A 17086-nucleotide genomic window follows, 5' to 3' on the forward strand; every position below is an offset into this window, starting at 1 on the left:
GTATTTTTATAATAAATATTATATAAGTAATAATCTATATCAATTATTAAAAACATTATTCATTAAAACAATTTTGGAATATGCTTATCGATGATTTTAAGGTAGATGATAATGTATGTAAATTTGACAAAATTTAATATGACTTACTGTAATGGAACAAAATTAAATCCTCAACTATTATTTAATAAATATAGTTCCTTCACAGAATTGTAAATATATAAGACAATTCATACTAATGGTTACTATACAAACTAAATTGCTTTTAAATCAATGTCTAAAATCACTTACATTTCAAGCATCGGATATATGCTTCACTAAACACCAAAATAGTCGACGATGATATTAATTATTTTACATCTGTAATTAGAGCAAGCAAAACACTCCTAATAAAGTTTGACTTACCCCATCGAATATCTTTTATATTTAATTAAAAAATAAAATAAGAAAGCAATTGTAAAAATATTAGGCCATGATTAAAAACTGTATTAAATATCACATGCCCCGTAAAATTATAAAATTAAATCCGACACATTTCCTTACAGAAAAAAAATAAAACTGATACACTACCAAAAAGTGGAAATAATATAGCTGATACCAATGTATAAGATGATAGTAATCGACTTTTCGGCGTCAATTTGGTGACAAAACTATTCCAACTCGCAAACGCATTAACAAATTACATGTGTGATTTGTAAAATTGACAAGTTTTTGATAGATATTCTTGAGTTATGTCAAAATTTCCTAGGCTAGATAAATAAGATAATATTTTAATAAAATTCTTCCTTTTAAGGGCTTTCAATGCTTATCTAGAATATTTAACGCGTGCTAATCACACATAAACAGTTCGACGTTCTGATTATTCAAAACCACAAATAAATTAATTGCATACACATCACACAAAGGAACTAGACTACAGAAACTGCAAAAAAATCGTCTGTGACTTTCAATATCAAAATAATACATTATTAGAACTATATATTATTACGGCGACTAAGGAATCTTCACATTATTGAATCTAAATAAATTATTTCCTTAGTAAAAATATTGCTTACTTTAACTATACATAAAAAGTTTTCGAATTTTACAAAGATATACAAAGTCTGAGACGACAAAATCGACCCCAGAATTCGCACAATTTTGATTTCATAGTGCTTTTTAGGATAATGAAATATTGCTATATGAATTATAACTTCGGGACGGGAGATGACGGGTGGCAATTAGACATATTGATCTGCTGCAGTAGTGTTTTTATTGAAATATTATAGTTACACGTTGCTTATAAATATACGGGAACTGGGCGCGAACGCCGAAGGTTGCCAGTCGAAAAAAAAGTCCGTTACCTCAGTGCTACCAGAGTACCGCCAAGTTTTAGCTATAACAAAATGTAAATGAATATATATAAATATAAATAGGTCGCTACAAATATTACAATATTAACTTCTGTTTTTATTATTTTTAGTAAAATATTTATAAACTTTTTCGCAGTAGCAACTTTACGAACAGTTTGATTTAAGTAAGTTTATAAAATAGTTTGGAATCCATTGTTAAGCACAGGGGCGGCCATGGCTTATTTAGCGCCCCAGACAAAACAATAAGTTACAACCCACTGTACATTTAAAATGTCAGAATATCTGAAATATCAGCTTCCGAAGAAACGAAGAGCAAACTCTTGAAAGCACCAAAAAGTATCTTTCTATAAAAACTGGCAGGGGGATGTATCTATAAAAATATTTTTTTTTAATAAATTAACCGTGCTAGAAACCAGGACCGTGACTAGACATTTTATCACCTGAGGCAAAAAAACAAATTTGTGCTCCCTATGTATTTTTTTCACTTTCAAAAAGTATTAAATTAAGCAAAAATAAGATATTACACAAATTTGGTAACAAAATAGATTTATTGATAATTATATATAATAGATAAAAAACTAATATAGTAAAATAGTTGTAAAACTGCAGCGACCACACACAGAAGACCACGTTTGAAAGGGTCATTGTCTCAAACCCTAAACTCGCGTTAATGTCTGTGACCAAAAACGATCATTTATTAACAATGAAGATAAATAAATAATAGCGTAAAAGGATTTGAAACACGAATTGACATTAAATATTCTCTGTCGTTAAGAGAATCCTTTTGAGACAAAGCCGTCACGGATATCATAAATCACCACATCCGTAGCCGTTTCCGAAAAATACAATACGACCTTGGACGAGCGAACGTCGCTTTCTAAACACGTAGATGTATTTCGCCGTTCTACGAAGCGACTGCAGCGATTGGCTGGAAGATCGCTGCACATATGTGATTGGCCAGCAAGCCCTAAAGTATATATGCCCGGACTCCGATGAGGAAAGGAAGACAGTAAGAGAGAAAGACAGTCGGAGAGTAAGAGTCACCAGCAGCCACTCGAAGAGACCAGCAGACGCGCCACCACCGACAGATCCCGAACTCCAGAACTACCTCCTGACACTCGCTGCGGATAGCTACAATAACCCTGAGGATCAGTAAATTATCCTTAACGCAATTCTTGAGATCTGGAATTAATGCCATTGCCTAATTTTTTCTTTCTCACTCTTAGAAAAAATATTTTCCCATATGGTGTCTCTTATTTATTGCAAGTAAATCGGTAAGGCTTTAATTATAATCATTGTCTTTGACTGCAAAGCTTTGTTTACTCTATCAACTTGTTAAAATATTAAATTCCACACAAAAAAATGTATATATTTTTTTAATATGTTTTTAATTTCGACATGTAAAAATTGTTATTTTTTAAATCCATTAACACGTTATAAACTAATAGTATTTGATGCTCCAATTCTTTGATGGCATTTGCTCTTGAGTCACATCGTATGTCTGTATGACATTTCAAAGTTGTTTTTAATGCAGACATATGTAGTCGTTGTATTCACAAACAACGTGTAGAAAAATGTAATTATGCGTTTGAAGAAACAGCATTTTTACAAACAAAATTAAAGCTGTGAGTCACACAGGGAACATACATACATGGCTTGTTCCTTTTTCTATTAATTAAGGCTTGTACACAATTATAAACACTAGATATATTCGCTCCATGGTCATATCCTTGACCTCGTTTAAAATATCTAGTCCAACTTTTTTATAAGGGGTCTGACACTGAAAAAATCATAGCAAGAATATATTCATATAAAAATTAAAACTGACCTCAAATAACGAATCTGAAATAAACTAAACTAGCTGTTTGAGATGCAAGTACTGATGTATTTCAGATATAAGTTTCTTCAGCCTTTTTTATACATACAATAAATTGTCTTTAAAAGCGCCTACTTTCTAGGTAGTACTTTCACAATAAACATTATTATTCAAAGGGACAGATTGTAGTTTTTGACGCGGATCCGTTTGTGTTAAAAATTTTTTGCAAATTATTATTGACTTTATTGCCATTTGGAAGTTAGACATGAAATATTCAATGAATGTAAATTAGTAGCAGTAAATTTAGGTATTTGATCTGAAAATTCAGATTGATTATCTAAGGAAGAAGCAAAGAAATAACGAAAAATCAACAACAGCACCAGCTGAATTATATAAAATTAATGTTTTAATAGATTGTATTAGCAATTTGCGTTTATAGATTGTATTAAGCAATATTCTTAGAGTTAATGCTGTGCTATCGATTTGATGTGTTTTCAGTGACATTGTGCACATATTTTGAGGTTACACTAGATAGCCAAATCAATTCGGACACATACTCTCGCCAAGTGGTTAAAATTAAGGGATGCCACAGTGTACCCATAGATAGCAAATTCCAACGAGTATATGTTTCACCATGAAGCCGCTAGAATATATTGGAACTTGGGTGAGATATGTGATCATGTTTTCTATATTTGCTACACCTGGCAATATCAAATTATTATTCATTTCGTTCCTTGTAAATTCCCCTAAATTAAATAACCTTCACTGAAAAAGGGGATGGTAAATTTCCATTTAATTTTTTTTTTCTGAAAAAAAAAATTTTTTTCAGCGAAAAGTTATGGAACAAAATTAGCAGTAGATTATGATTTTTATATTTTTCGAGAAAAAAATCTTTCTTTATTTACATTAAATACCGCATTGATTTTCCAACCCACTCAATTAAATCAAGTTATCAGGAAAATCCACCGTTTGCTAAAGCTCTCTGTCTGGAATATATGTATGTACATATGTATGTATTAGTTTATATGAGATCTCTGATAATCCAGTGACGGTGGATAACCTAAATTTAGTTTTAAGCCACTTATTTGATTGAAATAAATGTAATAAACTGTTATATGATTATATTGTAATACAAATTCTGATGCCTATCATTAAATAAATATTATCTTTTAATCTTCTTAATAACACTTAAAAACGTTATACATAATACTGCATTTTTTTTAATAACTACTATTTGCGTTAGCTGAAAAATTGCTGGTGAAATTAATTTCAATATATTGATTTGTATTGTGTTTTATATTTAATCCGGTTTAATAAATTATATTTTGTAGCATAAAGTTGTAGATAATTTAAATAATAAATTAAGTATAATAGAAATATAGGTGTAAAATAATGTACTTAAACTAAATGTATGTTAATTAATTATAAAGATATATTAGATAATAATATAAAAATAGTTATAGATAACTCTATTATACAAAAATTTGATGATATAAACTATTTATTTTTTTCAAAGAATCATTGTAAATACATATTTTAAAAATAGTACAAAAATATGTAGGATGAGAAATATGTTAAAAATAATCTACAACAGTATTATATTGCTGCAATATAATTATTGTGTAACAATAATATATATGCTTAGTAAATTAGATAAAACAATTTGGCGAAAATTACAAAAATAGGGCAATGAGAGTAGTTTTCATTAAAAATAGATAAACTAGTTATAGAAGTATGATTGATATATTGGAATGTTTGGATGCTCAAAAAATATTGAAGATAAATGTTTTAGTATTTATTTATAAGTTAGAAAATAATATGTTACTAGAGTATTTTAATAAGTATTTAATAAGAAATAAATATGTACTATATAGATTTATTACTAGAAATAGAGACAATTTAATGATCAAACCATTATTTATTTATATTACTTGAAATTTGTCTTTTGATATATTTTACAGTGGTTTCTATATGTTTCATGATCTTCTTGTATTACATTGTTTTTATAGTTTTGAAAGATTATTATTTAAATAATCCGAGTTTAAGTTGCTAACATTAATGACGATATTTATGCATATTTCGTGTTTCAAACAAAAAGAAGCGTTTAAACAATCTTCCTTACATTCAGATACTTCTAAAAATACTTTATATCCTGTGTTCTACGAGTACCATTGAAAATCAATAAGATGACTGTGTACAAAGACTCTTTTTGTTCTATTTATTTATTCACTGGTATTCATTCGTAACATTGTTGAAATAAAAAAAAAAACTTTTCTAAAAGAACTTTGACAAAATATCGTCTTTCATCGACTGCTACTGAATGCCTCATAAATTTTCATACCGGATGTACTAGTCTCATGCAAAATGTACTACTCTTATGTCAATGTCATTGAATCTATTAAGAAGGGTATGCTTGCCTATTATTGGTATGTAAATATATTTCTTTTCTACTTCTGCATCGCTTACAACATTTTTTTTAATATTTCATGGATAGGCATTATATATAATACTATTTCCTGTTCTTTATAGAAACAATCAAGATTTCGTCTATATATTTTTTCTGTACCGATACATTTATAATAGTTATGTTAATAAAAAACATCCACAATGAATTATTATATAAAATACCCCGCAGTCCCTCTTTTTTAAGCATCCCATACCTTTATGGCATATTTAAATGTTTCAGTGTTTATACAGGGTTAATGATACGAACCGAACCAGCTACGAAGAGCTGGTTCGGTTCGTATCATTTAATTTTAATATATTATTATTTTATTTTTTTAATATGAATTACTTTTTAGTGTATTGTTTTTTTTTATATTATTTATTGTATGTAGTAATAATGCTTATCCTAATTTAATTAAAATAAATTAAAAAATATTTAAACTCTCGGCATTATCGACTGGCGCTTCGTAGCTTTTTTTAATATTGCAAACCATTTTCATCACATAAGACTTATCTTGTAATATTGCCGAATGTTACGTAATAGGATCAGAGCTATTAAAATTATCGTTCGCTCAAAGCATGATTCCCCCAATAACTATATTACATGTTTGCGGTACTTTTGGACGTTTCGGGTACATTCGACCGTCTATGGTAGTCAATGATTATTACAAAACTTCCTAGGGCGAGGTAAATGCAAATATTATATATGCGACATATCAACTTTGAATTTTCATATCTATGAAGAAAAACAGCAATTTTGCCCGTGGCACGCAAATGAGCTTTGATACTATTTACACAGTAGATGTGTTCACTGGTTCACCAACTCATCAAAACTACATTAAAAAACAAATATTCAGAAGATTTAAAATACATGTGTATTTATGCACATTGCAAAATTATTACTGAAGCGTATAATGCAGAAATAATTAACACGTATCATTTATTTATTTCAATGCAGTAAAATAATTGTTAAAAATGTTTAGTAATAACAGATCATATTGCCTTAAATTTTAAATCAATATTTTCGTTTTTTTATAGAATCAAAGAAAAAACATAGGGTTAAACTTTAACAAATAAATTGACCAACGGTCGCATAAACTTATACAGGCGGCCCTAAAAAATTAATTTAAAAAAAAAACATTTTTTTTTAAATTAATTTTTTTTTCAAAACAAAAATATAAACATGAGTAAGAAACGGGAAAAACTTCAGTGTTGATACGAACAAAAAGAAACCAAGGACTAATAAACTTCACACGATTCGAGACAAAGATAGAAATTATTAGACGTTCTGATAGCAGTGAATCTTTTGTTTCAATCGGACGTTCGTATGATACAACAGGTCTACGATATGTTAAATTTTGCAAAATAAAAATATAATTAAGAAATACGTTCAAAATTGTAAAAATTAAAGATATATTTCCACACTCTTTAAAGATATGTTTCCAAAAAAACACGGCAAAAAAAAACATGGATAAAATGGAAAAATCTTTGTCATCATGGATCGATGACCAACATCAAAAAGATGTCCCTCTGAGTATTTCAATTATTCAAGCAAAAGCTCTTAGTTTGCATAAGATTATAAGGATAGATTAAAAAAATATTTTAACACGGTTTTTCAAGCAAGTTATGGTTGGTTTTACAATTTTAAAATGAGGTATTCTTTTCATAATATTAAATTTACTGGAGAATCAGCTGATGCGGATAAAGATGCTGCAAAAGAATTTATTTCCTAATTATCCAAAATTATTGAAGATGGAGAATATTCCTCTAGCCAAATATTTAATGTAAATGAGACAGGTTTATTTTGGAAAACTCTTTAACAATGAAAAATATGAATGAAGCCTTCACGCATCTTGACAAATTTTTAAATATTATAGAAGATTGTGATCCCAATAGAGAATGCATATCTCAAGTGCGTAGGACGATCAATAAAAACATAGCATGTTATAAAATACTATATGAAGAAAAGAAAAATAATAATGAAAAACAGTTAACTCTTGATAACTTTTCAAAGGAAGCATCCGCAAACCCCACTTAAACATGTCTCTTAAACGCCTCTTAAACATCTTATATTTACTTGATAAATAAATATTTTAAACTACACACAATTTTATTTTTTTTTACTTCCCTCTACTTTCGAACATTCAACATTCGCACACATTTTTCAGGAACCAATTATGTGCGAAAGTCGAGGGCCACCTGTACAACTAAATCCGGCTGACAATTACTTATGGAAAATAACGATATCGTTTAAAACAAACTATGTATCTTTTATGTTAATTAAGATAATAAAAACCTTATTTTGTCTTGTAAGCTATAAAATGGTTAATAACTAGAAAGTATTTTCCTGTATTTTTGATCTTTAAAAAAATAGTAAAAAAATAAGTATGAATTCTCACAGTGAAAAATCAAAAACAAATACTTTTCATATCTAATGAACTAATATATAATACACCCATTTTCCGCTCTTTATACGGCCTTTCGCTATAACGGCCCTCTTCAATTAAGGCACGTTTTCGATTAACGGCCTAAAATGTTTCGCTATAACGGCAAAAAAACTTTTTTTCGGTGTCGATTTTAAAAAAAAATTAAAAATAGATTTAATTTGCGTAAGTTTAAAATGAAAGGTGAATCAGCTAGCGCCGATGAGGCTGCATCTAAGGAATATCCCAACATTTTAAAGGTAATTATTGAAAGAGGTGGTCATAAGCCTGAACAAGTGCTTAACGTAGACGAAACAGGGCTTTATTGGAAGCGAATGCCTGATTGCACGTACATATCAAAAACCGAAAAATCTGCGCCTGGTTATAAGGTGTCTAAAGAACGATTAACTTTGCTACTTGGTGCAAATGCCGCGGGTGATTTTAAGCTAAAATCACTTTTAATATATTTGTCCGAAAATCCAAGGACTAAATAAAAATCAATTACCCGTCATATGGAGATCAAACAAGAAAGCTTGGATGACTAAAGCTACATTAGAGGATTGGTTCAAAAATCACTTTTGCACAGAAGTGAAAAAATATTTGCGAGACAATAACTTAAGCAACAAGGCTTTGCTAATTTTGGATAATGCACCAGGGCATCCTACTAATTTATCCGAACTATCTGAAGATGTCATGATTGAGTACCTTCCGAAAAATACAACAGCTCTCATCCAACCAATGGGTCAGGGTGCAATAGTCACTTTTAAGGCATATTACCTACGCTGAACTTTCCAACAACTTATAAGGGAAACCGATGGTAAATCTTCAATTAAAACATTTTGGAAAAACTATAATATAACATCAAGGATGCTGTTGACAGTATCAGTGAATCATGGAAGGAATTAAAATTAGCAACAATGAACCATGTTTGGAAAAAAATATGGCCAGAATGTGTAAAAATAACTGATGCAGAAGTTAATTGCCTTCCTGAAATTAGGCAAAACATTTTGGATCTAGCACATGATCTCAGCTTTGAAGGTTTGAACGAACGTGATGTGCTTGATCTAGTTGAAGCTGATAGGGAACCCCTTTCATATAAGGAACTCATTCAGTTGCAAGCAGAACCGGCATTTGATGAAGAGACAGAGCTTGTTGTATTCAAACAGCTAACATCAAAAAAATTGTCAAAAGCTTTTTCCTATTTCGAACAAGGAATAAACATCTTCCTTGAAAACGATCCTGACGTCTAACGTAGCGCTAAGGTTTCTCGAGGAATTAACTCAGCCATTAGCTGTTATTAATCACTGAAGAACGAAAGAGACAAAAAGGCAAGACAAACAACGTTGGACAATTTTTTTAAGGCAGGCCCATCCTTACCAGCGAAAAATGAAAATAAAATTTCTTCATCGTCTTCAGATTAAAGCCATTTTAAAAAAAAATATGTACGTATTCATACACATATTTTATGTAACATGAAGTTGTTTCATTTTTGTTTATGGTTTATTGTTGGTTTTTGGAGTCTGTTATTGTTTTATGTACAAATGTATGTACTTGTTATGTATGTATTTTTGATTTAAATGAAATAAAAAGATAAAATGCATTTTAAATGATTAACCATGTTACATATTTAACAAATTTGGAACCGATCCCATTGAATTTGTATGAATTTGTATTAGAATAATTGATTCGTTATACGGCTTTTCGCTTTGCGGCCAAGTTTCGTGGAACGTATCTAGGCCGTAAAGCGAGGTATGGGTGTATTCAGTTTTGATTTGCACTGACCCTCATATGTATTATTACTGTCCAGATTATGTCCCCCAATTTGTATATAATCCATAGCTGTACCTTAAGTACGGATAATTGATCTTCAATTAGTGGGAATATCAAAAAGATTATATAGTTTTACGAGCACTTAGTTTTATTGCACTCTTTAATAATTGGTCAAAAATTCATCATTTTCCACCACTGCAATATTCAATATTAGACTTATGTTTTTAGTATTAGTCACCACTTATCGCTATGACACAAATGATTGCATGTTATTAGCTGGGATGAGTTCTTTGAGGGGGATGTTGAAAAAACGCATAGGCTAATTAAGCTTCAGCTTAGGGAACAGAAAGGGTTACCAAACATTTGCCGTAATAGGTCGAAGGGAGCATGTTTGAGAGATGGACGCGAATAATATTTATGCAAATTACAAAACATTATATATAGCAACTTAGCATTACAAAAAGTATTAAAATAATAATAACGCCAATAATTTTGCATCATGACAACGCGAGGTCTCATACTGCAAAATTGACTCAAGAAAAAATAACAAAGCTTGAGTTGGAAGTTGTACCCCATTCACAAGATCTCGCACCATCTGATTACCATCTATTAATAGAACATTCGTTACGAAAAAATTAAAAATTTATTTAAAAAGCAAAAGAGTTCTGCAAAAAAGGAATTAAAAATTTGCCTACACGTTGTCAAAAAATAATTTATTTTAATTAGTTTTTAATGTGATCTTGTAATAAGCAAAAATTTTGATTACTTTTCGGTCCCCCGATATTTAGGCTAATATGTAAAAATATATATTTAATTTCATATTGATACAAATTAATTATTTACACTCTCATTTTTATTACTTTAATTTAATGATATATATTATATTGCAAATCAATACAAAGTATGTGATTATTACATAAAAAATAAATAAAACAATTGTTTTCAATATAATATTTTACTATTTAATATCAAATATCTTTAAATTATCTATTAAATGTATAAAAATTTGCAATGTATCATCATTATCCATAAAATGTTGTCATGAAAGAATTTTAAAGCTTAGGTTTTACCAATTCGTTGAATAGAATTTGATTTACAACACGCTGTTCAATTTTATAGAACTGAAAATGTGCTCTTGTAAAGGATTAACATTTATTCTGCAAATCGTCGGATCTTTTGAACCTGGGAATGCGTGTTAGTTAAAAAAATATATTTTTCATATAATAATGAAATATATTACTTTAATTTGCAATATAAAATTAAAATAATTAAATAATAAGAGTGTAAATAATTAATTTGTGTCTTGTATATTTTTCATTTAAACGGAAATTAAATTCAATATTATAGAATAGAAAATACTCAGATTTTGCATAATATTATTCTACTTTGCTATCCTACGCCGATAACAATTTTTAGCTTAATCTCCTACAACGAGCATAATTTTATTCTTTGCTTCTGATTTTGAACAATATGTGCATCGTCTTTTTTGTAGTTTTAAGCTATGGATATATCGATTTTAATATAAATATTTTTGCATCGATAACAACATTTTTTTTAATATTTCCTAGACAGGTAATATATACTATTTCATATTCTTTATAGAAGTATTTTTATTTTTTCAGTACCCATACATTTATGATAAATTTCTCCGATGTAATGCCATGAATTCAATCAATGAAAGCCGTTCTAAAGAAAAATATATCTCACGTAATTTTGAAGATGCAACATTTTCCGGCTATTCTAAGTGGTAGTGAAAGTGTATTGAAAAGGGGCAGAAAATCCCTATTTAACAGTCCAAAGGTATTGTTTCACAGTGTAAATTTTATTACACATTTCGTTTCAGCATTCCCGAACATTTTCCGTTTAACAAAAAAATAACAAGCGAGTTTTTTTGCACAAAAAATACACATTGATACGCACAGCCAAAAATGACATTAAAGTCTATTGTTATTATCCGTCAGTGATTTGTGATTGTTGGTCTTGCTTGTTATCTATCGGTTGATGGTTATCACGAGATGCGAACAGATTTAAAGCTATGCCAATGCAATTTTAGTACCAATTATACAGAACAAAGGTGAGTCATAAATTTTATTTTTTATTTTATTTTATTAATTTATTTAGCTTAATAGCTAATCTTTACATCTACCAATTTAGTAAACATATATAAAAATATATAAAAAATACATAACAGAAATAAAAAATAAAAATATACAATAATAAAGACTTAATATTATAATTTATTTCTATATGTACGAAGGTGCTTTTTTATTCCATTTATGAAACCCGTTATATTTTTGCTGTTTCGGATTTCTCTTGGAAGACTATTATATAAATCAAAACCTCCGTACATAACTCCCCTAGCCGTATTCGTTTTCTTATACTTAATTATCTTTAAATTTTCTCTATTTCTAGTATTATATTTATGTACATCTTTATTTCTTATTAAATACTTATTAAAATATTCTGGTAACATATTATTTTCTAACTTATATATAAATACTAAAACATTCATACTCAATATTTCTTGAACATTCAACCATTCTAATCTATCAATCATACTTTTACAATTAGTTAATCTATTTTTATTTAAGATTACTCTCATTGCCCTATTTTGTAATTTTTGCAACATTTGTTTATCTAATTTATTTACCATATTTAATAGTGTTGCACAATAATTAAAATGGGGCAATATTATACTATTGTAAATTATTTTTTTTGTATTTATACTTAATATATTTCTATATCTAGATAATAAACCTATTTTTCTACTAATTTTTTTTAATATGTAATTACAATGTTCTTTAAAATTTAATTTTGTATCAACAATTACTCCTAAATATTTTATATTATCCACTATTTCTATACTAGAGTTATTTATTACTATTTTGGTAATATTATCTAACACATTTTTATAATTAATAAACATACATTTAGTTTTATTCTCGTTTAATTTAAGTACATTATTCTTTAACCATATTTCTAATATACTTAATTCATTATTTAAATTATTTACAATTTCTTTAATGTTATCACCTATGCAATACATTAATGTGTCATCCGCAAATAGATGAATTTTACATTTTTTCACGTTATTAACTATATCATTAATATACAAAACAAATAACAATGGTCCCAATGTAGACCCTTGTGGTACTCCATAAGACACTAATTTCTCTTCAGAATATACATTATTTATTTTAACTTTTTGTTTTCTTTTATATAAGTAATTATTAAACCATCTTAAAACTATATCACTTATACCTATACTCTCCAATTTCTTTAACATTATTTTTCTGTCTATTGTTTCAAAGGCTCTCTTGAAATCCAAGAAAACTGCTCCAATGATTTTGTGTGTATCCTTAGCCAACAGCCAATCATTTATCACTACTTGTAATGCAGTTTCAGTGGAATGCTTTTCTCTGAATCCCGATTGTTGTTCACATATTATGTTTTGAGAAGTAATAAATTTCTTTAATTGTTTGATTTATGTACAATTTTTTTCATTCAGTGATATAAAATAAGTTAGAAATAAACGACTTATTTATTGATGACGAATAGCTAAAAACGACTTAATTAAAAACCTTATTATTTTTCTGTCTATTGTTTTAAAGGCTCTCTTTATAAATAGTAGATCAAAAAATTTTATGATGCTTTCTAGTTGACAATTGGTCAACATTCATAAAGTTTCCGTTAATCCTTTGATTCATAGCATTGCTAGCGACAATATATTAGACAAAAATTTTAACAAGAGTGATTTTGAAATATTTCTATGCCATCTTAATTTGCTTAAAGATATTTTCTAATTATCACAAAAAAATATCACAACTTTTGGAAAAACAACCATTGCTCTTCAATTTTGTATGAAGAATTACAAATGTCATAAACTTTGGTGGTCCTTTACATTAAACTGACTAATCAATGATAATATATGCTTCCTTAAAATGTAAAAATATTCTTGTATTTCTTGTAAATATAAATTATTCCGTATAAAACGTTTTATGTTTTTATTAAACGGGAGTTGCTCACTGACACAAGAGTGGAATTAATATGAAAATAAAATATGATGTAATACAAATCGACTATTTTTTCACAGCTCATATTACGAAAACGCCGCAAAAACACAAGAGCAAATACAAACTAAGGCAACTCTCAGGGGAAAATGTGCAAAAAAATAAGTATAGACAGATATCGCATCTCACATATTGCTGCATAATTTGTCTGTATTTCGATATTACACCATGTTTTAAAAAGATGATAGCTATTCTTAACGATATTACTATCCACTTCTAATATAAAAGGGCTGATCAAAGTATATTCAAACCGAATTTTGGTCAATAGGAGAGCGCAAAAACAATTATCACTTCTCAGAAGGCAAAAATTCACGTCAAAAGCAATAAAATCGTGTCGGCGCCGTCGCAGTGGGAACGCTCGGTAACGAGCGTTCCCACTGCGACGGCGACGGCATGATTTTATTGCTTTTGACGTGGATTTTTGACTTCTGAGAAGTGATAATTGCTTTTTGCGCTCTCCTATTGGGCAAAATTTGGTTTACATGTGCTTTTCCAGATTCTCACTCGTAATATTATTATAAAAAGTTTTAAGTATTATTTAAAAATATTATTATAAATCACCACAATGGCACGATTTTATTGCTTTTTACTTTGACTGGTAATTCACTATATGGCAACACTGAGCAGAATAAAAACACAACTAATTTTCAGGTAAATATTATGGGTAGATATTTTTTTTAATTTGAAAGGCATAATGAAAGCTTTAAACTATGTACAATGTACAATAAATATACACAATATTCAATTCAACGATAATATGAAACCATATTATATTTTTTTTTCTGGTAAAATAACGCATTGATATATAGGTAATTGATTTGAAAAATATGTGATTACGTGAATGTAGTAATAAAATAATAATAACGATGAGTTACGATATAACTCTTTTATGTTTAATTAGTATACGAAAAAACTATATAAATAAGATAGATCACATAAAAACTGCTAGTTAAAATCAATTATTTTACTTAGAAGTTTTGCGTGTAATAGACATTCCGAGTTATTGATTGCCACATGTATGTCGATAATAAAAAGCAAAAAGAACAAAGGACCCAGACTAGACTCCTGTGGTACCTCAGAATGAGCAAAACTTGCTTAACTTTCGAATGCGAAAACTACTAAGTAATTAGACACTAGACTGTAAATTTGTAACATATATAATTAAAAACTATTTATTTTAAATATTTATTACGATATTCATCCGCGAGATAAATAAACATCTAAATAAATCTAATCTGTGATGATCGATCGTATTTATAATTTTTAAATAATCACGATAGAAATTGAAATCATTAAGGTTCATATAGGATTCGAACTCACATCATGATTATTTCACGTAATGTGAGTTCGAATGATTCATCGATCGTTGATTTCATTACATGTAATGAAATCAACGAGATAATTAGTTTAACGTTTTCATTCATGCGAGCAGATAATGGTTATTGGTGTGAGAGTTTTGCTGTGCCAAAAGGGTTAGCTTCCACTAAATATTATTTTTAATCTAGCTCCGAAGGTGATTTAAAAATTTTTTACAAATTTTCATTTGCAGAAAATGGCGTATACTACACAGTATGCGGATTGGCAAACATGTGTTATTATTATTACATAAAACTCTTTTGATATATATTCTGGAAAAAAGGGGATGAACACACACTAGATACATATGTATACAGTTGCAATGTGTAAACGCGTGCGGTATATTTATTTAATTTTAAACTGCACTCCCCCTTTGATATTACTGCCCCGAACATTAACATCGCAAATTTAATAACAAATCAGTTTATTTTAAAGATCCAAAACGATAAATATTACTAATTAATTTTTATATTCAACGAAGAGATTTTAATTTTATTTAGGTAAAATTGATAATATAACTAAGCTCGAAAACTGGTTTTAAATACTAGAATATTTAATAACAACTGCCATATTAACTTATGATTGTTACCATTTTAAATCTTTAGAGATTTCCATTCGGAAATTCACTTAAAAATGCCAGCGGTAAGAATTAATAATATTGAAGACTTAACAAATGTAAAATTGCTATCTCCATATTTGACAAATTTACAGGAGAAAAAAAACTAGGTAGGTAAATAAATTTGTAGTGTTTAATTGAAGATTTTTTAGATAGCAATTTTTTGTGGTTTTGTATTTTAATTAAGGGTACATTTTTTAATGAATTTATAAGCGCAAGAGTACATAATTACATGAACTAAGAAATTGTTCCGAATAAACTTTTCGTATTTAAGTCTTAATATTAATATCTAAAATTTGTGTTGAGATAATTAGATTAACTGCTACTATATTTACAGAATCAATTAATATATTATTTTATTAAAACAGATTCCGATTATATCGGATAAACTATTAATTTATTGTCTATTTTTCTTATTTTAATAATGTTAAAGTTTTTTATATTTCTGCATTTTTTATTGCTTCAAAAGCATTCTTTAAATAAATATTTTTCTCTGAATTTACTATTATGTTTATATTCAGATTTATGTATAAGCCAAAATAATTAAAATTTGATCTAAAATCAACATTTAATTTATTTTATTTGCAAATTAAGTCCATGCATGAACATAATCACCATTAGTAAATATTAAAATACGCATATTTGGTTAGCTTATAAAGAGCTTGTATTTCACTGTTTTTGTGAAGTGGGGATGAGCTCCCAGGAACCTTCAAATATATGTATAGTTTGAGTGGAAATCGCGGAGGATGGGTTACACATATGGTTGGCCTAGCCGCAGGTGGGTGGTTGCTAGGGGATGGAATCGGGTCTATTATGACTCCATACGTACAATATCGGGGTAGAGCTGATATCGTTGGACCTCTCTGAAAAAATTGAATGAAAAACTTCTAGTAACATTGTGTTAACTTTCATATATAATAAATTTAAATTTTTATATACGTCTCAACTTATTTTACGGGTGATAAAATAAAATAAATAGATAAGTAAGCTTTTTTTCTCAGTTTTTAGTTAAAAAGATAATACTCTATTTCAATCACTAAAATTTTCTATATTAACTATTTATATTAAAAATCTTACATGCCAGTTTTTTTTATTCATGCTATTATTATATAATTTACTTAATATTGTAGAAATAAAATTTAAGGACATTGATGATTTTTTTAGTAGAAAAACACGAGCAATTTTACAAATCAAAACATTATATAGTTTAACAAATATTCTAATAATTTTAAATTAAGATT

The sequence above is a fragment of the Plectrocnemia conspersa genome, unplaced genomic scaffold, assembly GCF_051122295.1.
Source record: "Plectrocnemia conspersa isolate PC_06_02 unplaced genomic scaffold, ASM5112229v1 ptg000005l, whole genome shotgun sequence".
NCBI lineage: Eukaryota > Metazoa > Arthropoda > Insecta > Trichoptera > Polycentropodidae > Plectrocnemia > Plectrocnemia conspersa.